The 24320-nt window shown below is 42.5% G+C and overlaps 1 long non-coding RNA gene across 1 annotated transcript in view; it reads left to right on the top strand.

Moving 5' to 3' along the window:
* Positions 1–746: 746 nt before the first annotated feature.
* Positions 747–24320, top strand: part of LOC140531777 (uncharacterized) — a 48918-nt gene continuing 25344 nt past the window's right edge. Inside the window, exon 1 of the long non-coding RNA XR_011976436.1 lies at positions 747–849. This is a non-coding gene — a long non-coding RNA (uncharacterized lncRNA). The remainder of the gene's footprint in view (positions 850–24320) is intronic.

Consider the following 24320-nt stretch of genomic DNA (forward strand, 5'->3'; position numbering starts at 1 on the left):
TCTCTGATAGGAATTTGTTTTTGATTCCCATTGAAGTCAGGCTTTATTATTAAAAGTTTTAGAAGCAGAAGAGAACTGTTGTTAATAAAGTTCCAGACTTGGGGTCATGAGGATGTCTATGGTCTCAGGGTCTACCTAGGACTTCTCTTAGAAGTTGTGGATCATTTGGGAGCCTTGGAATATTACGAGGATTTCCCTGCACTATGGAAACTATAGATCCCTTGGATTCAGAATCAGGAAGACATGAGTTCAAATTTTACCTCAGAAACTACCAGCTGGGTGACCTTGGGCAAGTGGATTAAATTCCTTGGTTTTCATTTCACTCCCCCATAAAAAGAGGGAGTTGGGTTCAATGACCACTTTGATGACCTGCCCCACAGGTCTGATCTATGAGTTCATACTTGTCAGAAGCTCCATTACGGGGCTGAGTGTGGGCTTTGGGATTGTTAACAAAAGAGAGAGCATGTTATTCAGGAGGTGATTGGATTGCCAAATTTCCCAACTTTAAAAAGATATAGAGAATCTTAAATCTTCAAGGATGGGCAGAGCTGCATAGCAAGTCAGGTTAAGTCAAGTCAACCTGCATTTATTAAGTACCTACTATGTGTCAGACACCATGTTAAGTGCTGGAAATATGAAGAAAGGCAAAAGACTGAAATCGCAGTCTGAAGGCAGAGAAAACACGTGACCAGCTCTGTCAAAATAAGCTATCAGAACAGGTTGGCACATAGTCTATGGACCGTTCCTCAGATGGACCTGGCTTCAGATCCACTCCACTCCTCACCAGCTGTGTGGGAAGGTCAATTAGTAGCCGTTTTGGTCTTTGGATCCCTCATTTGCAAACAAAAGGTGGGTCCTGTTCCTGTTCTCAGTTGATACTGTGTAGGGTCTTTCCCCTTTTTTTCTGGAGGTGTTGACCCACACCTCTTCTTTTCCCTTATCATTTTGGCTGAATGTGTGGATGTGGGGGCCTGACCATGACCATACCCAACTGCTGCTCCCAGGCCTGGGTGGAGGGTCACCCACAGAACCTGTGGCCTCGCAACTTGTAGGTTAACCTGAAACCTCGGGGTTGGGGCGTTTGGAGAATCAACAATGTGAGAGTGTAAAGTCTAATTTTCCTGGCATTTCTTCTCATGGTTTCCTGATAGGCAAGTCACATAGCTGTTCACTTTAGAGATCTGACAAGGTGCCAGGTGAATTTGATAGCCAGAACATGGAGCCTGGGGGGAACTTTGGATCTGCTTAGTTAGGCAGAGTTGCCAAGATCTGGATTCAGCAAAGCCTAGTGACCTCTCCTGTCTCTGTGTGCCAAGTGACCCGACCTATCTGTTAGCTGAGCAAGAGAAGGAAAGCCTTCATCCATCTCTAGATGGATGGGAGGGTTGGACAGCCTGCCTGGGCACACTGGGAGAGTCATTTCCCTTCCTCCCTTCCCAGTCATCCTAATGGCAACCAAGAGCTCAGAGGTAATCAAAGTATGTGGACCTGAGCCCTGGTACTTGATAATGAATGTTTCCTACCAAAACCAAGCTAAAGGAAACAGTTCCAGAGGGTGTTGAAAAGAATCCAAGTCTTGAAAGGTCAGGCAGAGTGTTAGTATCTGTGCCTTTTTCTTGACCTCACTTGAAGGTGAGCAGGCCTTGTTTAGCACCTAGAGGATCATAGAATTATGGTATCTGAGAGTTGGCAGGGAACTCAAGGCCACCCACCCCACCCTCAGCTGAAAAACAGCCCCCACCAGACCATGGGGCAGGCCATCCCATTTTGGGGGGTTCTCACTTCTAGGGAGTGTTGAGATTTGGTTTTTCCAGACTGTAATCCTAATTTTGCCTCTTTGTGGCTTCTTTCCCTCTGGGGCTAAGCCAAACAACCCTAATCCTCCCTCCCTTTGTAACAGCTCTTCAGATACTGTAATGCCACTCTCATATCCTCTCCCCCAACTCTTCTCTTTTCCTAAATCAGCCTCCCCTCAACCTTCAACCATTCCTCATGACATAGTCCCAAGGCCTTGTCCCATTCTGTTTGCCCTCTCTCTGGCTTATCGGTGTGAGCCCTGCAAGGTGAATCCAGGACTGATCCCAGGATGCATTGCATCTTATAGATTTAATATAGCCCAAGTTCACATTAGCATTTAGGGATGACTGTCTCACATTCTGCTTGAGGTTCACTAACACCCTAGGATCCTTTTCAGGCTAAAGACAGCTTCACCTTGTCTCCCCATCGTGCATTTATGAAGTTGGTCCTTTTGAAGAGTAAGACTTTCATCTGTCCCTGTTGAATTCCAGCCTTTGCCCAGTGTTTTATGCTGCCCAGACCCCTTTGGATATGGCATCTGCTTCCTGATCTATTAGCTGGCATTTCCAGCTTCCTGACATTTGCAAACCTGATTCTAGAAAAGGGGAAATGATTGATAGCAAGATCTCGAGAATGGTCTAGCTTTAGACAATGCCTGGTTACATTTGTTCTAGTAGTGTGGTTTGGGGCAAGTTCCTGAGCCTGTTTCTTCATCTTTCCAAACAAGAACAATGAGATCTGCCTGGGGGACTTCACAGGGTTGTTGCTAATATCCAATGAGATATCTAATGAGTTCAGCCCCCAAACCTAAAAATCTTCTAAAAATGCAAGATGGCAATGACTTGACTGGACTTGGGGCAAATGTGACTGAAAGCTGTTTTCCCACATCCAGCTGTGCCACTTTGCACAGACACCATCACAGCCATTGGCATCCCTGTTTGTCCATGCCAATCCTGCCTTCCTTTAATTCCCTGCTTAAAACTTATTCTCCTCATTTCCTCATCAAATATCCTCTTATGCTCTGGCATGCTTTTCATTTGTGGGCCATTATCAACAGTCTCTCTTTGAGTGTGGGTGCCATCCTGCTACCCATCCTGCTGGGAGCTGGGAATACAGAGGGCTGCCGCATGCCTCCCACCCTTAAGGAATTTGTAAGACAATTCAATTCAACTCATTCGAATATAATTCAATTCAACAAACTTATTAAGGGTCTACTACATGCAAAACACTCTTCTAGATTCTGGAATTACAAAAACAAAAATAAAAAACAGTTCTATCCTCTGTAAATTTACTGGTTAGAAGGTTGACTCATTAACCCAAATTAATGGCAACAGCAATTTATAGAACACTTTAGAGTTTGAAAAATACTTTGCAAATTTGATCACGTTTGAATCTCCCAGCAACTCAGGGAAGTAGGTGCTACAGAGTTTTATTATTCCCACTTGGCAGATGAAGAAAGCAACTTATACATGTTAGGAAGAGAAAAAGTAAAGGATGAGAGAGAGAGGGATCCTCTCTAGCTGGGGAATCACCAAAGGTGACTTGGAGTAGATGATGCCTGAGGTGAGAAGCCTTGTTGAGGCTACCCCTGGATTCTAAGGGTTAAGTATGGTTTGGGGGCCTCTGCAGTTCTCTGGTTCATTGACCCCACTCATGTGGAAGCTGGGAACTTCTATATCTCACACTCTCCCAAGGGTGGCCTGCACATTCCTTTAAAGTACTCAGGGTCACAAGGCTTCAAAACCAAAATGATTTGATTTATACATTTAAAGAGACTGAAAAGGTTTGTACTCAAACCTGGGGAAGTCCAAAGACCTTCTCTTCTGTGACTTCCCTGTATGATGCAGAGTGAAGTCCCAGAAGAGAGAAAGGTCTTGGAATCGATGCTCTGGATGGGTGCTGTATATTGCTGTCTCCCTGGCCTCCACCTTCTAGTCCCCAACTCTCCATCTGTGCCCTGTTTCTCTTTCAGCACCTGCCCTCCCGGGTTCTGGCCCTTTGTTGTAAGGCTCATTGGCTGATCCCACCCTAGGTCACTGCTCAATGCCAGTCACTCCATTATCCCCTTCTCACCTCCACCTAGCTTGAAAGCCACTCCCTGAAAGCTATTACTCGCTACCTTTAATGGGGATTCTTAATTTGTTTCTTTTCTTAAATACATTTTTCAGTAGAATTGGTTTTTTTCATGATCCTCTGCATTTTATTTTAGGCATTTAGAGATACGATGTTGAGGAGGGAATCCATGAGCTTTACAAGATTGTTAAAGGGTTCACAGCCCGAACAAGGTGAAGAATGTTTGCTATAGGCAACGAGGGGGGAGGTCTTTGGAGGCTTTTGAACAGGGGAGTGATGCGCACAAAATAATGTTTTCCAGGAGCAGTTTTCTGTCAGCCATAAGCAGGATGGCTTGGAGTAGGGAGGGAATACAGCCTGGCAGCCAGTTAGAGGAAGTTGTGAAAGTCTGTTTTGCCTAAGGTGTTATGGATCCGAAGTAGCATCACTTGCTTGGGTGTGGATTTGTAATTTGGTTGTGTCTCCCCAAGGAAGTCTCAGGCGCTGGTCCAGTATTTCTGATCCCATCAACCCCACCCTCATTGTACTCAGCAAATAATGAACATTCCATAAATCACCAAACTACTTGTTAGCGGAGTTATCCTGTCCTCCTCCCAACTTGTCTGAAGTTATTTTAGTTACACCAAGAAGACCCTGAAGCTGCTAACACAATACAGGTCAGCATGTTACAATTGATAATGTTATGTCTGATACATTTCCTGTTGTTGATGGATTTAGAAAAGATCTCATTATTTTGAATTTCCTTTTTTTTCCTCTCCGCGCCCCCTTGCTCCTCACCACCCACAGACCTGCTCCCACAACTGATCTGTGCAAAGAGCTTTACCATGGCCTTGTTCTCCCCTCCTTGAACCTAGAGGACACCTGCTCTGGAAGGCTCAGCCTATTGGTGCTGGACCTCGAAAGGAACCAGATTAGTTCACATAAGACAGCTGAGAGCTCTAGAGGCTCTATCAGCCTCAACCTCGCAGTACCAAGGACCCCTGGTGTGCACCGCCATGTCCCCCTCGCATTTATTTTCAATTTATCTTCGATATTATTTGGGTTTCTGTTGTGTCCCCCACCCCAATAGAATGCCAAATGCTTGAGAGAAGGCATTGGTTCACTTGTGTCTTTGTGTGCCCAGCTTCATGAACAGCACCTGGCAGTTTTGTTTTAATAAACCAATAAGTAAAATGTTTAATAAATGACGAAAGAAGGAAGGAAGGAAGGAAGGGAGGTGGGGAGGGAGGAAGGAAGAAAGGAAGGAGGGTGGGAGGGAAGGGAAGAAAGGATGGAGAGGAGAGACAGAAGGAGGAAGAAAGGACTGTGCGCCATCCTATTCCAGCCAAACAAAAAGCATGTATTTTTATAAACTGTCAGGCACCGTATTAGACATTGTGGATTCAAAGACAAGAATCGAACTATCCCTGCCCTCGGATTGCTTAGATTCTATTGTGAGGAATCAGTATCTGGTGCAAGACTCTGAATCAACCTGTATCCTATCAGAAATCCAGAACTACAGGTAGCTACTGAATCCCCCCAAGGAAGTGACCCTTAGGATGCAAACGTGGGAAAAATAGCACCCAGAGCACTTTGAATCTCTCTCGCTCATTGGCTCCCATGCAACCTGGACTTTACATTTGATTATATCTTATCTGTCTTATTTTCCAACCTAGATCGCAAGCTATTGTGAGGAGGGGACTACATTTCATATTTTCTTAGCACAGTGCTAGGCACTAATTTAGTGAGGTACTTGATGGATACCTACAGCACAGGCTAGGGAAAAAATGGAATGGAAAAGGAGTATAGAGGAAGTCTATCTTGAATTGAAACCATAATGTCTAGAGTCTAGACTCCAGCTTCTTATCTTTTTAAGATTTTTTTTGAGAAGCAGGGTCACTGGATAATAGATGTGGAGCTGGGTGGGGAGGCCACTGAGCCTGCCCCCATTATTTTACACATAATGAATTGAGGAATCAGAGAGCTTGTGAATCCCTCAAGTTCACACAGCTCATATCAAAGGTAGAATTGTAACCTAGAACGTTTGCTTCTAAGTCTAGGACTCCTTTCACCTTATCTTACTAGTACATAGTCCTCCCAAAGAGAGATTCTAAAGGAAAGTGTGGGAGAGAAGAGGTATTAGACTGCCTACCAAAATGAAAGTCTACAGAGCCATGATACTGACCTCATTGCTGTACGCCTGTGAAGCCTGGACATTCTACCAGCGCCATGCTAGGAAACAATTGCTTCCATGTGAATTGTCTTAGGAATATTGTGAAGATAACTCAGCCAGATAAGATACTGGACACAGAGGTCCTCTCTCTAGCTGAAGTGCCAAGTATTCAAATTACTGCAAAGAGTTCAACTACTGATGGTCTGAACATGTTGTCTGAATGCTAAAAGTATGTTTGCCTAAAAGACTATTTTATGGAGAATTCACACAAAGCAAGTGCTCACATGGAGGTCATAACAAGCTATACAAGGACCTTTTTTTTCAAGGTCTCTCTGAAGAGCTTTGACACTGATCACATGTCATGGGAGATACTGACACAGGATTGCCCACTATGGCATGTCCACATCAAAAATGGTGTTGTGCTCCAAGAGCAAACAGAATTGTAGTAGCTCAAAAAGCAGCAACCATGAGATGAGCAAATTTAGAGATGCTCATATGGATTGTTTGTGCCTCTCTTGGGGTAGAGCCTTCTGAGCCATGAGATGAGCATATTTGGAGATATGTCCACTCTGGATGCTCATATGGATTGTTTGTGCCTGACCTGTGGTCAAGCCTTCTGAGCTCTTATTGGTTGATCAGTCACAGTTGGACACACTGTACCTTGATTCCACCAAAGTGATGTCATTTTGATCTTCAAGAATGAAGGAAATCCACTGCTAGGAGGTAGGAAAACTGGTGAATCTGAGCTTCATCTATTCTTTCATCCCCTCTTTCTCATTCGTTAGATTGTTATCCAGCACACTAGCCAAGCAGAAGAAAAGGATAGTCCATAGTTTTAAAGTAGGGAGGAGTTAATGAGTACAAACTTGTGATTGTGCATATCAGGAAACTGAGGGCCCCCAAAATGAAGCAACCTGTCTAAGGTAGCATAGGTCATAAGTAGCAGAGCAGGGATTCTAACCTTTGACCCCAGGTCCAGCAACTTCCCCAGTGTGCTTGTATAGACTCTCTTCTCTTCCTTCCTCTATACTATGCCACCTGGCGATTTCCTCAGTTCCCATGTGTTTAATTTCCCTCTCTATAAAGGTGATTTACTTATTTATTATAACTTATTTATCAAGCCCTGATCTCTTTCCTGAAATCTAGACTCACATTTCCATTTGCCTTAATTAGATAACTTAAATGGAATGGACATAGATATCTTAAACACAACATGTCCAAAATGAAATTCATTATGTTTTCCCCCAAATGTTTGCCTCTCCCTAACTTTTTGAATTACTCTCAAGGAAACCACCATCCTACTGGTGTTGCCTGCTAGACCTCACTCTTTCTCAACTCTGACACTTGATCTTTTGCCAAATCCTGTGGATTCTACCTTCATCTCCTATATACACCCCCTTATGTCTTCTACACCCTGGCTCAGGCCCTTATCACCTCATACCTGGACCATTACAACTGTCTGGGCTTGGTCTCCCTGCCTCAAGTGTCTTCCCACTGAAATCCATCCTTGATTCAATGGTTCAAAATGGATCTTCCTAAAGCACAGGTCTGAGCATGTGACCTAACTATTCAATAAATTCTTCTTTATTACTTCCAGGATGGTCTATCTTAAACCTTTGTTTTTCTTTTAATGTCTTTCATGACTCAGTCCCTTTCTACTTCTATTTACCCTGTAAATAAATTGTATCTACCTGTTTGCATGTTGTCACCCCCATGAAGAGGGGAGCCCCGTGAGGGCAGAGAATGTTTTTGCCTTTCCTTGTATCCCAATTGCTTATGTCCTATAAGCATTCCCTGGCATATAGTAAAAGCTTAATAAATACCCATTGACTGACCTTCCTTTCTTGTTAAATCCCAAACTTGGAGCTCAAGTCCTAGGCAACTTAAGGTCCTTTTTGTGACATTTAAAAGAAAAGGGGGATGAGTCTCTACTAAATCTGAGCTATAGCCTGCCTGTCCACCCATACCTTGGAAATCATTCCATATGAAATGTTTAGTTTGGCCCTTTCCTTTCCACTGGGCCCGAAAGGAAGCATTTCTCACATAAATCTACTTTCTGCTGTGTGCACCCTATGAGGCGCCTTGGGCCCAGCACGGAGAGAGCTGGTGGGAGAGCACTTGAGAGCTAGTTGGTGAAGTGCTTCTCTGAATGAGCCCTTGTTTCTGGATTTCCCTCAAGGCCCTCATCCTTGATAAATGCTCTTCTGAGCCCTGGTTCCCAGTTGACATAAGTCCCTGCCAATGCAAAGGCTACTTGCTGATGGAGTGTGTGCAGCCTTTGGAGAATCTCCAACATTGTGGCCCATATTGCTCTCCCTTCCCAAGAGAAGGACCATTTTAGAATTGACAGTTCTCTTCCCCAAATGCTCAATGCTTCTCCTTTCCCCCGAGCATACATAGATTTTCTATATGTATAACACAGCAGCTGGATTCAATTCAAGAGTGTTTCATGTGGAAGTCTTCTACTTCAATTTTTTTAAAAAAGAAAACCATTTTTGCAGATTAATCACCTTGAGACAGTAATGGAGCCCCATTTGGACACAGAAGCCTTGCTTAGCTGAAGGGTGTGTCCAGATGGAGAAAATAGATTTGGAAATGTTGCAGTGGTCATAAGTCTACGTTTCCTCTAAATTCAATAAATGAAAAATAAATGAATCGGTACATAAATGAATAAAAAAATTAGCAACCACTTCTTAAAACTAAGCTTCATGATTATACGAAAAAAATAAAGGAAAATCACCAGTAATTTCAGAGCAGTTACATTCCAAGTCAGAGACTCCGATTGGCACTTTGCAAGACATGGTCTAGCCTGAACCTGGCAGCAGGACCTTGGGCTTGTCCGTGAATTTCTAAATGATGTGTTTTGTTACAACCCCGAGAGTTTGTTTTAGAGAAGGGGGAGAAATTGTTTCTTACTTAACATGTGAACTTTTCCCCTTTTAAAAAAAGGAAAAAAAAACCTTGCTCACGTCAGAAAACCCACAGATTTTAAACCTTCCATTTACTGAAACTCAAGGAAGGAAGCCTTCCCCAGGAGACTTCTTTCATTGTGAAAGAGGACCAGTTATTTTGGAAATGGACAGATAAGATCTTTATACACCAAGTACTCATCATTAGTGTTGAAACAGAAGATATTTCCTGCCTCCCCCTGGGGAAAAAAAAAGAACCTTTCTTCTTTATAAAAAGAAAACCCCCAGATACGTTGTCAAAATAAGAGAAGGCATACGACGTTCTGCCTTAGTAGTCCCCCACTTCTGATGACAGGAAATCAATAGGTTTCATCTTCTCTGCAACACTTCATGGATTTTTCAATTAAGAAGTTCCACTTCTTTTTAGAGTATTAAAAAATCCACCTTTGGTAACAGTACTTTGCTACCAGGAAAAGTGCCCCTGAAATTATTTTTAAATTTAAAAATTAAGTTCTTATTGAGAACATTGGCCTTTATACCTTCCTTTCAAACTATATCATTCATCTCTCTCTCCCAGTGATCCATTCCTTAGACAAAGAGAAAATAATTATTTCAGCAAAACTAACACATCAAACAAGTCTGAAGGAATACACAAAATTCCACAACCATGGTCTCCTAATAGCAAAAAAAGAAAGGAAGTACAATTTTCTGATCCATCCATTTATCTATCTATCTACAACTTTCTCACTCTATCTTTTTTTGGCGGGGAGGGCTAGTATAAAGAGGTTTATCCCCACTGAATAGATAAGTGCACACATACACAAAGTTAAAGCCTGAATATTGGGGGAATATTGCCTTTAATTAATTCAGCAACTATTTACTGAATTTGTCTTATGGCTAAAATCTAGAGATCCCCAGATGAACATGGAGTGCACAGTCTAATGGTCCTTGAGGGCTGCTACTCCCATTATACATTCCCTTCCTTCTATTAATTTATTCCTAGTCAATAAAGGATTTCTGGAGGCACCTAGAAACACCAACAACACAGAAGACTAATGAGGATGCTTGATGCAGGAGGCAAACAGGTGTGGGGGAAAGAGTCTGGAACTTGGATTCTGGAAAGTTGGTTTCTCATCCTGGCTCTGACATTATCTTTTTTAAAAAATATATATAATTTATTTATTTTTCAGTTCTCAACATTCACTTCCATAAGAATTTGAATTCAAAATTTTCTCCCCAACCCTCCCCACCCTCCCACCCCAGGACATCATGCATCCCATCCATCCCTTCCTCCAGTCCATCTTCCCTTCTATTACCCACCCTTCTTCTGTCCCCTTTCCCCTCTATTTTCCTTTAGGGAAAAATAGATTTCTACACTCCATTGCCTGTATATTTTAATTTCCAGTTGCATGCCAAAACAATTTTTAACATTCGTTCTTAAAACTTTGAGTTCCATATTCTCTCCCTCTGTCCCCACCCATCCTCATTGAGAAAACAAGCAATTCAATATAGTTCATACGTGTGTAACAATGCAAAGCATTGCCATAATATTTATGTTGTAAAAGACTAACCACATTTCCCTTTGTCCTATCCTGCCCTTCATTTATTCCATTCTCTCCCCTGACCTGTCCTTCCACAATAGTATTTGCTTCTGATTATCCCTTTCCCCAATTTGCTGTCCCTTCTATTATCTTCCCTCTCCTATCCCCTTCCCTCTTGCCTTCTTGCAGGGCAAAATAGATTCCCATGTCCAATTAAGTGTGTGTTATTCTCTCCTTAAACCAAATCCCAAGAGAGTAAGGCTCAGTTATTTCCTTTCATCTATCCCCCTTCCCCTCCGTTGTAAAAGCTCTTTCCTCCCTCTTTTATGTGAGATGATTTGCTACATTCTACCTATCCCTTCTCTTACTCCTAGTACATTTCATTCAACAGTAAATTTTAATTCTTATAGGTGTTCTCCCTTCATATTCAGCTGACACTGTGCCCTCTATCTATGTGTGTACATATATGTATGTATACATATACACACAATATACACATGTACACATGTATACATATATACATATATGCATACACCCATGTACATACACATTCCTACAAGTATATAATATACACATGCATATATACCCATGCACACTTACCTCTCTCTCTCTCTCTATATATATTCCTTCTAACTACCCTAATACTGAAAAAGATCTCATGAGTTACACATAATGTCTTTCCATGAAGGAATGTAATCAGTCCAACTTTAATGAGTTCCTTAAGGATTTTCTTTCCCATTTACCTTTTCATGTTTTCCTTGATTCTTGTATTTGAATGTCAAATTTTCTATTCAGCTCTGGTCTTTTCAACAGGAATGCTTGGAAGACCTCTATTTCACTGAAATTCCTTTTTTTTTCTCCTGAAGTATTATGTTCAGTTTTTCTGGGTAGGTGATTCTTGGTTTTAATTCCATCTCCTTTGACCTCTGGGATACCATATTCCAAGCCCTTTGATCCCTTAGTGTAGAAGCTGCTAAATCCTGTATTATCCTGATTGTATTTCCACAATACTTGAATTGTTTCTTTCTGACTGCTTGCAAATTTTCTCCTTGACCTGGGAACTCTGGAATTTGGCTACAATATTCCTAGAAGTTTTATTTTTAGGATCTCTTTCAGGAGGCAATCAGTGAATTCTTTCCATTTCTATTTTACCTTCTGGTTCTAGAATATCAGGGAAGTTTTCCTTGATAATTTCTTGGAAGATGATGTCTAGGTTCTTTTTCTCATCATGGTTTTCAGGTAGACCAATAATTTTTAAATTATCTTTCCTGGATCCAGGTCAGTGATTTTTCCTATGAGATATTTCATATTGTCTTCTATTTTTTCATTCTTTTCATTTTGTTTCATAATTTCTTGGTTTCTCATAAAGTCATTAGCTTCCATCTGCTCCATTCTAATTTTTAAATAACTGTTTTCTTCAGAGAACTCTTGAACCTCTTTTTCCATTTGGCCAATTCTGTTTTTTAAAACATCTTTCTCCTCACTGGCTTTTTGGACCTCGTTTACCATTTGGGTTAGTGTATTTTTAAAGGTGTAATTTTATTCAGCAATTTTTTGGGTCTCCTTTAGCAAGCAATTGATTTGCTTTTCATGATTTTCTTGCATCACTCTCATTTCTCTTCCCAATTTTTCCTTCACCTTTCATACTTGATTTTCAAAATCCTTTTTGAGCTCTTCCATGGCCTGAAAACATTGAATATTTTTTTGGAGATTTTGAATGTAGAAACTTGACTTTGATGTCTTCCTCTGATGGTATGCTTTGTTCTTCCTCATCTGAAAAGATGGAATAAAATACCTTTTCACCAAGAAAGTAACCTTCTCTACCCTTATTTTTTCCCTTTTTTGGACACTTTCCCAGACAGTTACTATATAATTCTCAGTTCCTTCAAGGTGGCACAATCAAGGGAGAGGAGTTTATTCCTCTCTTGGCCTGCACACTCGTCTGTGAGCAACCACAATCATGCTTTGCTGCCCAGGATCTGTGAGTAGGATTCCCTCTCCACAGTCACAACTAGTTCTACCATGCCAGCACTCCTCCTTACCCCAGGACTGCCACTCAGAACTGAGACCCAGATCAGCTGCTCAAGTCCCCTCAGGGTCTTTAGGCCCAGGGCTTCCAAAGTGGATGCTACTGCTGCCCTGGGGCTGGGGCAAGTACGCACTCCCCTCTTACCCAAGTGAAAGAACTTTCTTACTGACCTTTGATGCTGTCTTTGGCATTTGTGGGTTGAGAAATCTGGTAACCACAGTTGCTACCCATGATTCTGTGCCCTGAAGCATGCTCCAGTCTTGTCTGAGCCATGCAGTGTTCCCAAGGCTGGACTGCACTCTGCTCTGAGCCCGGTGTGATAGACCTTTCCTGTTGACCTTCCAGGCTGTCCTGGGCTGGAAATCTCTTTCACTTTGTCATTTTGTGGCTTCTGCTGCTCTAGAATTTGTTTAGAATAATTTTTTGCAGGTATTTTATCAGCTATTGGGGGAGAGGAGAGCTACCGCAGGTCAGTCCTTGTATTCCAGCATCTTGGCTCTGCCCTTCCTTCTGACATTTTCTTGACCTTGGTCAAGTCCCTTTACCACTCTAGAGCTCAATTCCTTCATCTTCAGAGCAACACAATGGGACTTTGTGAACTCTAAGTTATTTCCAAGATCAAAAACCTAGCATTCTATGACTTCTATACTAGAACAATACTCTAAGCTATGTAGATGGATCCTGATTGCCAGTGAGAACCCTATCTCAATGCAGCAGTTAAAAAGAGAAGCTGGTATCACCATTGCAGATGTGTTTGCAGTTGGTGGGCATGATAGAGAGAGAAAAAACTAGGGCTAGCCCATGTGAGATGGGTTTCCTCTGTATTCTCAGGTATATGGGGTCCCTCATTTAACCCTCTGTAGTAACTTGGGTGTTGCCTCATTAATCTAAAAGGAAACAGGGTGCTGCTACATTGATTATCCCACAAGGGAGTTAAATCAGCTGAGTGCCTTAACTGAATTGCCTGCTTGTCAGCCAATAAAAGAGACATCAAAGGCCTAGTACATGCCAGGCACGATGCTAAGTGCTAGAGTTACAAAAGAAGGGAAAAGACAATTCCTTCCCCTGAGGAGTTCACATTCTGATGGGAGGGACAAGATGCAAACAACCAAGTAAAATATAGGCAAGAAATAATGAACAGACATGAAAGGTAAAACACCAGAATTAAGAAGATAGAGAAAGACTTCCTGCAGAAGGTGGGACTTCAGTTGGGATTTGAAGGAAGCCAGAAAGCAGAATTGAGGAAGGAGAGTCTTCTGTGCCAGGGGTAGCCAGAGAAAATGCAAGAGATGGAGGGTCTTGTTCTGTGATTAAAGAGGCCACTCTCACTGAATTGCAGAGTATATGATAGGAGTGTGAGCCTTAAGAAGATTGACAAGAGGGGGAGAGCTTATGAAGGGTGTTGAATGTTAAACAGAAGATTTGGTGTCTGGTTCTGCTCAGGGGCACAGTGGTTAAAGCTGATGGACCTGGAATCAGGAAGACATGAGTCCAAATCCAGCCTCAGATACTGAGTAGCTATGTGACCCTCTGGTTGCCTCAGCTTCCTCTTCTGTAAAATGAGAATGACAGTAGCATCGACCTCACAAGATTGTTGTGAGGATGAAATGGGCAATAGCAGTAAAGCACTTGGCACAGTGCCTGACCTATAGTAGGCACCCTATAAATGCTCTGTTCCTTCTCTTACCTCCTCCCTTCTCCCAAGTGCAGTAGTGATTGTGGTGGGGATAAAAATAGGTCTGGAAGGAATAAGACATAAGGAGAGATGGAATGAGAGAATCAGGTAAAGGATTTTTAAAGTAAATAGTTATGGAAATAATATATTTGGTGGGTAATGGCAAGGTCAAGGATCTGGCCATCCTTGGTGTAGGCAGGTCATAAGAGTTGAGTAGATTAAGGGATTGGTAAGTAAGAGTATTTGAAGGAATGTCAACATGTATACTGAAGCTCCCTAGTATAAGAGGAGACAGCATGGAGAGGAATACTATGAACCAGGCACTGACCTTATTGAGAAAGGAGAGAGGATGTCCTGGAAGCCAGTGGGTACAAATCACCAGAATATGAAATCTAAAATAAATAAGAACATAATGAACCTCAACAAATGAGAGGTTGCTAAGTGATGGCACTGGTGAGAAAACTGGAATTGGTATGGAGGAGGCAAGGAGTAGCCTATTTCCCCACTTCAGATGCATAAGTCAGAGACTTTGAAAGAAGCTGCAACCCATTCTGGAAAGGAAGCCCAAGGAGGTAATATCCAGGAGGAGGCAGAGCTCAGGGAGAGTCAGAGGACAAAAAGAGCAGGCAGGGAAGTAATGTGAAATAAAGGGAAGTTTGTAAATTATAGACTAAGCATTCCAGAGGGCACAGTGGAAGGCGTGGAAAGATGAGAACTGGAACACTGAATGGGGGGTGGGGTTGGAGCGCTGAGTTTGCATTTAGGTGGTCCAGGATTCAGTATCCTAAGGGTGGGGGTGGGGTAGGAGGAGATGAGAGAATGTTATCCACCAGGAAATAAGTCTAAGCATTTGTTTTCCATGTTGGAAAGTCATTTGAAATCATGCAAACAAAGTGTCTAAAATATTCCAACCCTTTGACTCCGAGATTCCATTACTGGGCTTATACACCAAGGAAGCCACCAATAAGAGGAAAGTCCCTTTATGCTCCAAAATACTTCTAGCAGCACTTCTGTGATAGCAAAGAATTGGAAACAAAGTAAATGTGAAATAGGGAATGGCTAAACAAATTGTGGTCCTTGAATGTGATGGAATATTATTAGGCTGTAAGAAATGATGAATCTGATGCATATGGACAAGTATGGAAAGAGCTTTATGAATGGAGGCAGAGTGAAGTGGACAGTTAGAAAAACAATCTACAGGTAACTAAAACCATGCAAATGGAAAGGACAACCACACCCACAACCATCAATCCAGAGTAAACATAGTCAAATTGGAAAGATCCAGCATGAAACCCTCCCCTCCCCCAAAAAGGAGATATTTGAAAGAACACTCCAATACACCCCTGTGTGGAGGGGGGAGGTCCTCATCTGTTGGACACTGCTCATGTTTTCAGACTTTACCGAGGTATTGATCTTTAGTGCTGATTTCCTCTTTTTTCTTTTTAGTCTCTAAAAAACACTGTTTGTTACACAGAACAACTCTCTGGGAAGGGCAGAAGGAGGAATGTGGGGGGAAAAGCAAATGACATGAATTAAAATGCTTTTAAGTATTCCAGAAAGATTGCAAGGATGGCATGAATGAGAGGAGATTAGAGATTGCTATCCATTGAGGAGTAAGTCCGCACAGAGCACTGGAGGAAGGGGGAGCTGCGCCGATGAAGGCAAGTGAACAGAATGGTTCGTGCCAGTTTCATGTCAGAACCACTGAGAGCATGAAGGGTTACTCTACTTCTCCTCCAAAGATCAGCTGCTATATTTCTATCAATCTTTCACCCTATGTCAATCATCTCTTCCTGCCCCAATGCCCCCAATTCAACAATCTAAAAGAGCAAACCAAGCTTCAGTAGATTTAGAGGGCACTTAGATAAATGTCTCACACCAGAGGTTCTTGCTTAGGGTGGCAATAGCAGGATAACTGAGTCTTTGCCCTCCTACTGGTCTCTGTATCAAAAGGTTGTAACTGTTAGGAAAAGGGCCATAGAACCACCTTCTTAGGAGTTTCAGACAAACATCATGAGTTTGCTTCTGTAATATGTCTCTCATCCCAGGCTTGGTCTCATTCATTTAGGATGCACCTTCTCCCTACTGACACCCCTTAGAAGGATGAGTTACATGTGAGCATCCCATTCTTTAGTTGTAGCAGGTGAAGAAACACCATCAGTAATAAACTTGGGCCCCCAAACTCCTTCCCAGATCAGGGAGGAGAATGTCCCCATTGCCCTCCTCTAAGCCAGACTACTGGAACTGCTCTTCCCTTTGCTGCATTTGAGAACAGGCAAGGCCAGCATGGGTGACGCTGCTCTCTGGCTTAGCCCCTACCTATGGACCTTTGTTCAGGCCCAGGGCTTGAATCTAGTTGGTGGAATGTTCTGTGAAGGGCACTCTTTTGTGGGAAATTCAAGCAACAAACTGGGATAAGGCAAACTGGTGAGTCAGAGAAATGGCCTGACCTCATTTTGCAGCAGTGACAGGAGTCCTCCAGAGACCAGAAACACCTCTCCTTTGGCTGGGACCCACTGAGGAGTTTTCTGGGGGAGCTCAAGGTCCATTTTTTATTAGGAATAACTCACTCCGCATATAATGTTGGACCCCAGCAAAGCAAAATAAACCAGCATTTACAACCATTTACATTGAAAAATGAATTTCTCTGATTCTTTCCTCTGTGTGCCATTCTGTCATTTCTGCTTCCATTAGTTTTTGCATTCTTCTGTTGTTTCTATGCCTAGCATTCTTCTGCTTCCCTCAATTCATGTGACTTCAGAGACATCGTCCCATGAGCACCAGTGGCTATAGAGCTTAGCAGCATTATCTCTTTTCAGGCTCACATCAACATTGTGAGGGAAGTACTACTACCATCCTTATTTTATGGATTGGGGAACTGACTCAGAGAGATAAAGGGATTGCCAGAGTCATGCAGTGAGTCAATGGCAGGAGTGGAATTGAAACTCAAGTCTTTCTCTATGGAAGTCCAGTATTCTTTCTACCAAAGCAGATGGAAAATATGGTAAACATTTAGAAGGAATTGCTAGAAATAGCCCAGCGGTCCATTGAAGAAGTAGTCCAAATGGCCAACAGGCATTTAGAAGCAAGGATGCATGTTCTCTGAGCAGTTGCTTGAAGTATTGTTCTACCTCACTATCAATGAGAAAAAGACCAGTTAAGACAGCTTTGAGTCAAAAGAAGGGGAGATTGGAAAGAACGCTGATTCTGGAGTCAAGGACCTGGCTTCCAATCTGAATCTGATACTTAGAGCTAAATGATTTGGGGTCATTTCACTTAGACTCAGTTTCTTCATCTGCAAAATAAGTGGTTTGGACGAGATCAGTAGTTTGTCAAGTATGGTCTGGGGACCCTTTGGGGTCCCTATAGCCTTTGAAGGGGTCATGGAATCAATTATTCTCATAATAATATTTTTCTCATTCAATCATTTCAGTTATGACCCTATTTCATGACCCTATTTAGGGTTTTCTTGGTAAAGATACTGGAGTGGTTTGTTATTTCCTTCACCAGTTCATTTGACAGATGCAGATACTGAGGCAACAGGGTTAAGAGACTTGCCCAGGATCACACAGTTTGTAAGTATGTGAGGCCAAATTTGAACTCAGGAAAATGAGTCTTCCTGACTTCAGATCTGGTACTCTAAACCTGCTTACCTAGTTCCTTAGAAATAATACTAAGATGTTTCAGTATCTAATATGGTGAATACTAACATAGGGGTCCTCAGTAACTTTAAGAGCAGAGCAGGGTCCTGGGATGGCAGAGTTGGAGATCTAGGATTTTGCAGCCCTTATGAGCATTTCCTAAAATGTCTGTTACTAAAAGGCACAAAACCCAAACAGAAGGAATTAGTGAGAAAAGGAAACACGCAGCTTGAAATTCCCAGCTGCCTTAGAATCCTCGAATTTCAACAGCGGGAGAGATGTCAGTGGCTTTTTCAAGGCACTCCTTTGGGAGACACAGTTTCCTTGAGAACATACCTCAAAGGTACTCATCCAGACTTTGCTTGGTGACTTCCCCATAAGAGGGACTTGCGCACTCCTGACGCAACCAGAAAATCCAACAACATTTATTCAGCAACCCAGGTCATTTTTGGAGATCTCTGGTCATAAAGAAGTTTTTCCTGACCTTGGGCCTCAATTTACCTGTGTACAACTTTCACCCATTGCTCCTAAATCTACCCTTTGGGGACAATGAGAATGAGTCTTGTGGCTCCACGTGGCAGCCTTTGAAATGCTTGAAGTTGACTATCATTTTCCCCCTGAGTCTTTTCTTCTGTAAGCTAATATTCCTAATTCCTCCAATCAGTGCCCATTGAATAGACTAGAGGCCACTGTTCAACCTGGTTCTTCCTTTTTCAAAGCCCAGTGGCTGAAGGTGGTAGTGCACCTTGGCTTCAGAGGGCCAGTGGGCTCTACCATGGGCCTTCCAAGGAGGACAAGACCCACTCCTACTGTTGGAAACTTCAGGGAAAAATTCAGTAATTGGTGAAAGTTTAGAGAAATAAGAGCTTGCCCTAATTATTTCTGCAGTCGAGCCAACATAAACTGGTTTATTCAATGGACAATTTCCTGCTGCTCAGACGCTTGCAGGGCGGCAGATTGTCTTGGTGTTGGCCAAGGGTGGCGTTTCACTTCTTACAGGAACATGGAGGGAGGGCTGGGTGTGCTACTTCTCTCTGCTTCCTGGAGTTTGGGGCAGCCAGCTGGTGGCCTGTCCTCCCATTAACCCACACCTCACCTTGCTGACCAGGGTAATGTGGGCCCCTGCCAACCGTTAAGGAGGAAGCTTGAATTTCCCAAGTGTGTTGGGGGGACTTAGAGAGAGACCTAGAACCCAAAGATCTGTTTCTAGCCTGTCCCCCAAGTCCTTGTGGGGATTTAGGATGCCCTCAAAGACCATCCTTAAGTGCCCAGAGATCATGAGGGCCTGGGCCCCAAAGCTGCCCTTGTGTTCTCTTCATCCGCTACTTTGGCTAGAACAGTTCCAGGAATCCTATCTTGGCTCAAGATGTGGAAAACTGACATGGAGGGACCTGTAAATTTTCTGAAAAAATATAATAATACACTCCCCCCCCCCCGGTCCCATTTGAGCTCAGGGTCTCTTTATGCTTGGACAAGAGCCTAGCTTTAGAACATAGAAAATATTTTATTAAAACGAGTGGAATTGAATTGAATTGATTACCATTACAGCTCTCCAAGGTTGGACTGGGCTGCTTCAAGGCCAGTAGGTTCCCCTTTATTGGAAAACTTAGAGCAAAGACTGGGTGGTCCCTTGTTGGATGTTTTAGGAGAAATTCCTTTGTTGGTATGAGTTGAATTAGATAGCTGTTGAGATCCCGTTCATCATGACCTTCAGTGATTTGGTAAATGGTACCTGAGGTCTCTGAGCAGTCTGTGGTCAGGATATGGGCAGTGAGCTCTTCCAATTTTTTCTGTTTCCTTCCTCCCATCCGTGGGGAATGGGTTCCAGCTCTGGAAAAATAGAAACACTACCTTCTAGGATAAAAAGTGGGGTTCAGGGGAGAGGTTGTCATTCTACTACTTCAGGAGGGTTACTTCTTTGAAAACCAGTGCCTAAGAGGGGAAATATGGCACGTGAATGGGACCAGTGCTTCGTGTCAAGTAGTCCCTGGTGTTTATAGGAAAGACTGAAGAGTCAAGAATTAAGGTGAACTTCGATTTTTCAGTTCAATGATTTAAACTGTGACTCTGTTCAAGGAGCTGTTCTACATACAAAGGATGTTGAGGCACGCAATCTCATCATTCTAATTCTTCCTGAGGTCTGTGAGCTGTTGGACAGGTTGTCCATCTTTATTCAAACTGGATATTACTTGGAAGAAATTAGGACTTTGAGTTCCTGGCTCTGGATCTTGTAGTCAGACCACCAGGACCTACTGTCTTCTCTTTGTAATAATATAGAATAATGATTGCTCGTTAATTTAGAATTTGAGGGGCAGCTAGGTGGTGACTGAATAGAGCACTGGCCCTGGAGTCAGGAAGATGTGAGTTCAAATATGACCTCAGAAACTTAACACTTACCAGTTGTGTGACCTTCAGCAAGTCACTTAACCCCAATTGCCAAATAGAATTTGGCCAGCCTTTGAACAGAAAGATGAGAAGCCTTCTCTTCCCGTGTGTATCTGTAGAAAAATTCCACCCCTCTGGTGGTCTTGGAAGTGTTTCTGTAACTCAGGTGTGGTTTGTTTCTACAACTAATGTAGTATTCTTTTTCTTCCCTCCCCCTCTCCCTTCCTTCCTCCTTCCTCCTTTCTCCCCTCCCTTTCCTTTTCTTTCTTCTCCTACTCTCCCTCTTTTCCACTCTTTCTCCCAGTCTTCCCCCTCTTCCCCATCTCTCTTTTTCTGTTTCTCTCTCCTGCCTTCTCTCTTTTTCTTTCTCTTTCCTCTTTCTTCTTTAAAGGGATAAAGGTAGAATGCAAAGGTAATGATTGGTGAATTTCCATTGTCTTCCCTTTGGTCTATCAAGATATAAGATTATTCTTAGTGTTCTCACAGGACACTGACATGACTCTATCAAGCATTGCTTATATCACAAGTCCATGTTGAGCAACAAATGAGATATCTTCAAATCTTTTAGTTGTCCTTCTTTTTCAGCATGAGCTATTTCAGAAATTGGAGGAAAATGAACTGTAACAAATGACAGAACCTGTGCCTCTCGACTCCTGGCCCCTTCACCCTTCATTCTGGGGAAAATTCCTGAAGGCCACTTTCTGGAAGGGGAGCCTACATTACTGTCAATTTAATCCCACAATTATTTACTAAGTGCCTGCTATGTAAAAGACACTGAGATAGAGTCAAGAGCTATCTAGACGAAGATGAAACCAGCCCCATCTTCCATTTGCTAACATTCTAGTGGGGGATCTCGTGTTCCTATTTCATGGGACCCTGAGATGGATTGAATGTCATTTTCCTACTCAGGTAACACTTCCTGTCACTCTGTTAGGTCTATGCACTTCCTCTCTTGGTCTTCAAGAGACAGTCTGAGCCTCCATGCATTGACACACAGGTCCTGTATTGTCATGGTGCTCCCATCTTCCATATCTCTTCTGCACATTGGACGTACCAAAGGAGTACTTAATTACAGCCCACATCTGTCTGGGTTAATATCTGTCTGTGCTAGCATCTCTAACTTCCAGTGGGGGAAATCTTCTGGCCTCTGAAGTATAGGAAGAGCACATATATCTCTTATGCTTATTCCTATAGCCCTTTGTCATTTCTGCCAAAATCTAAACCCTTTCCTTGTCTACTCGCCATGTCTACTACAGGTAAGCTGTCCTATCTCCACTTCCACTACCCTCTTCCCCATTTCCTGGTCCTAGCAAGATGACCTTTGCAGGCTTAATTCTCTTCCACATCTGCAACATCAGCCCCTTACAACCAGGCTCACAATGAATGCTGTCAGTTCACTTTTCCTTCCCAAAGAATAAGAGAACTCTTAAAATCCCTCCAGTCCTTAGGGAATGCCAGGGGAAGAAGGGAAACAGATGATACTGGGAGTTAGAGGACATAAGTGTGAACTCATTAGGCCTTGTGACCTTGGTCAAGTTAACTTAAACCTTGATCCTCTCTGAGCCTGCAGTGTGACGATCTGAAAGTGAGAATGATGTCTTAAAGAACTATTTTCTTCAGTGAGCTTTAGAACCTCCTTTTCCATTTGGCTAATTCTGCTTTTTAAAGCATTCTTGTCCTCATTGGCTTTTTGAACCTCTTTTGCCAATTGAGTTAGCCTATTTTTGAAGGTGTTATTTTCTTCAGCAATATTTTGGGTCTCCTTTAGCAAGGTGTTGACCTACTTTTCATGTTTTTCTTGCATCTCTCTCATTTCTCTTCCCAGTTTTTCCTCCACCTCTCTAACTTGATTTTCAAAATCCTTTTTGAGCCCTTCCATGGCCTGAGCCCACTGAATATTTATTTTAGATGTTTGGGATACAGAAGCCTTGAGTTTTATGTCTTTCCCTGATGGTAAGCATTGTTCTTCTTCATCTGAAAGGATGGGAGGAGATATCTGTTCACCAAGAAAGTAACCTTCTATAGTCTTATTTTTTTCCCCTTTTTTGGGCATTTTGCCAACCAGTTACTTGACTTTTGGGTCCTTTGTCAAGAGTAGGGTATACTCTGGGGACCTGTAAGATATCAGTTCCATCAAGGTGGCACAATCCAGTGTGTACTGGTCTGGGCACAGGGAAGGATTTTTGTGCCCAGAATCTTAGCAGCATTTCCTCTCCACAGGCACCTGACCTCCAGTTCCACCAAGCTAGCACTGGGGGGTGAGGGGGTGGGATTCAGTCAAGCTGTGGTGGCAGGGCCACCATTCAGTGTGAGACAAAGACCAGCTGCCTCAATGCATCTACAAAGGGCTGAGGCAAGACTCAGCTCTTCAGAGCCCCCAGGGGTTTTTACAATCCAGCTATGGTCTCAGGCTGCTGTAGGGTCTGCCCTGAGAACTCCTGCCACCTGCCCCATGTGAAGGCCCTTCTCCCTTCCTGAATAAACCCTGTCACTGACCTTTGGCACCTGTGGGTTGAGGGATCTGCAGATCCTCTGCTACTGGGACCGGGGATTCCAGGACTGGAGATTCCGCCCTTGTGGGCTGCTCATGAGCCGTGTGCACGAGGTCAAGGCTGGGCTGGGCTCCATACTCCCAGCTCCCCTCCGCATCAGTGCAACTGATGCTTCCTGTGGGTCTTTCAGGTCACCCTGGGCTGGAAATCTCTTCCACTCTGTTGTTCTTCACTTCTGCTGCTCCAAAATTTGTTGAGAGTCCCTCTCTACAGGTGTTTTATGGGCTGTGTGGGGGCAGCTTCCATACGTGTGTCGTTCTACTCCACCATCTTGGCTCCACCCCAGAGAATGATGTTTTGTGAAGACCAAACAAGATGGCATATGTGAATCCATCTTAGGTCAGAGATCACCATCCAAAGATGACCTATTATTATCTGACTAGCTGTCCATGCTTTTGGTAGAAATGTTCTTCCCCTCTCTCTTCAATCACTTTTGCCTCTATTTTCCTCAGTCAGTCCACAAACATTTCTTGAGCACTTATTATGTGCCAGGCACTGTGCTAAGTGCTGAGGATACAAGGAAAGGCAAAAACACAGCATCTGCCTCACATTTTAATATGGGAGACAACATGCACATAACTAGACACATAATGTGGTATGTGGCACCTACACAAAAATTGACTGCACAATAAAATGAATTTATTATGGCATAAAAACCCTCACAATCTGATGCAGAAAGGCAGAAGTATTAAATGCATCCTTTTTAGATCATGATGCAATAAAAATTACGTGTAATAAAGGGCCGTGGAAAGATGGAGTCAAAATTACTTAGAAACTAAATAATCTAATCCTAAAGAAAGAATAGGTCAAACAAACCATAACAGCAATAACTTGATCCAAGTGAATGACAATAATGAGACAATATCCTAAACTTACGCTACGCAGTGAAAGTGGTTCTTTCCAAATGCTCACATGAGTAAAATAGAGGAAGAAAAATCAAAGGATTGGGCATGCAACTAAAAACTGCTAGAAGAAGATCAAACTAAAAATCTCCAATTAAGTACCAAATTAGAAATTCTGAAAACCAAAGGAGGGACTAATAAAATTTAAATTAAGAAAACTGTTGAACTAATAAATAAAACTAGGAGTTAGTTTTATGAAAAAAAAAACCTAATAGATAAACCTTTGGTTAATTTGATTAAAAAAAGAAAGAAGAAAACCAAATTACCAGTATCAAAAATGAAAAGGTTGAATTCATCATCAATGAAGAGGAAATCAAAACAATTATTAGGATCTATTTTGCCCAACTGTATGCCAATAAATTTGATAATCTTATGAAATGGATTCATGTTTACAAAATATAAGTTGCCCAGATTAACAGAGGAGGAAATAAAATACTTAGCCCCATTTGAGAAATAGAAAATGAACAAGCTATCAATGAACTCCCCAAGAAAACAGTCTCTAGGGTCAGGTGGATTTACAAGGGAATTCCACTGAAAACTTAAAGAGCAACTAATTTCAATACTATATAGACTATTTTGGAAAATAGGTTAAAGAAAGAGTTTTACCAAATTCTTTTTATGATATAGATATGGTGCTGATACCTAAACCAGGAAGAGCCAGAAC

Source organism: Notamacropus eugenii, chromosome 3, assembly GCF_028372415.1.
Source record: "Notamacropus eugenii isolate mMacEug1 chromosome 3, mMacEug1.pri_v2, whole genome shotgun sequence".
NCBI classification, from domain to species: domain Eukaryota; kingdom Metazoa; phylum Chordata; class Mammalia; order Diprotodontia; family Macropodidae; genus Notamacropus; species Notamacropus eugenii.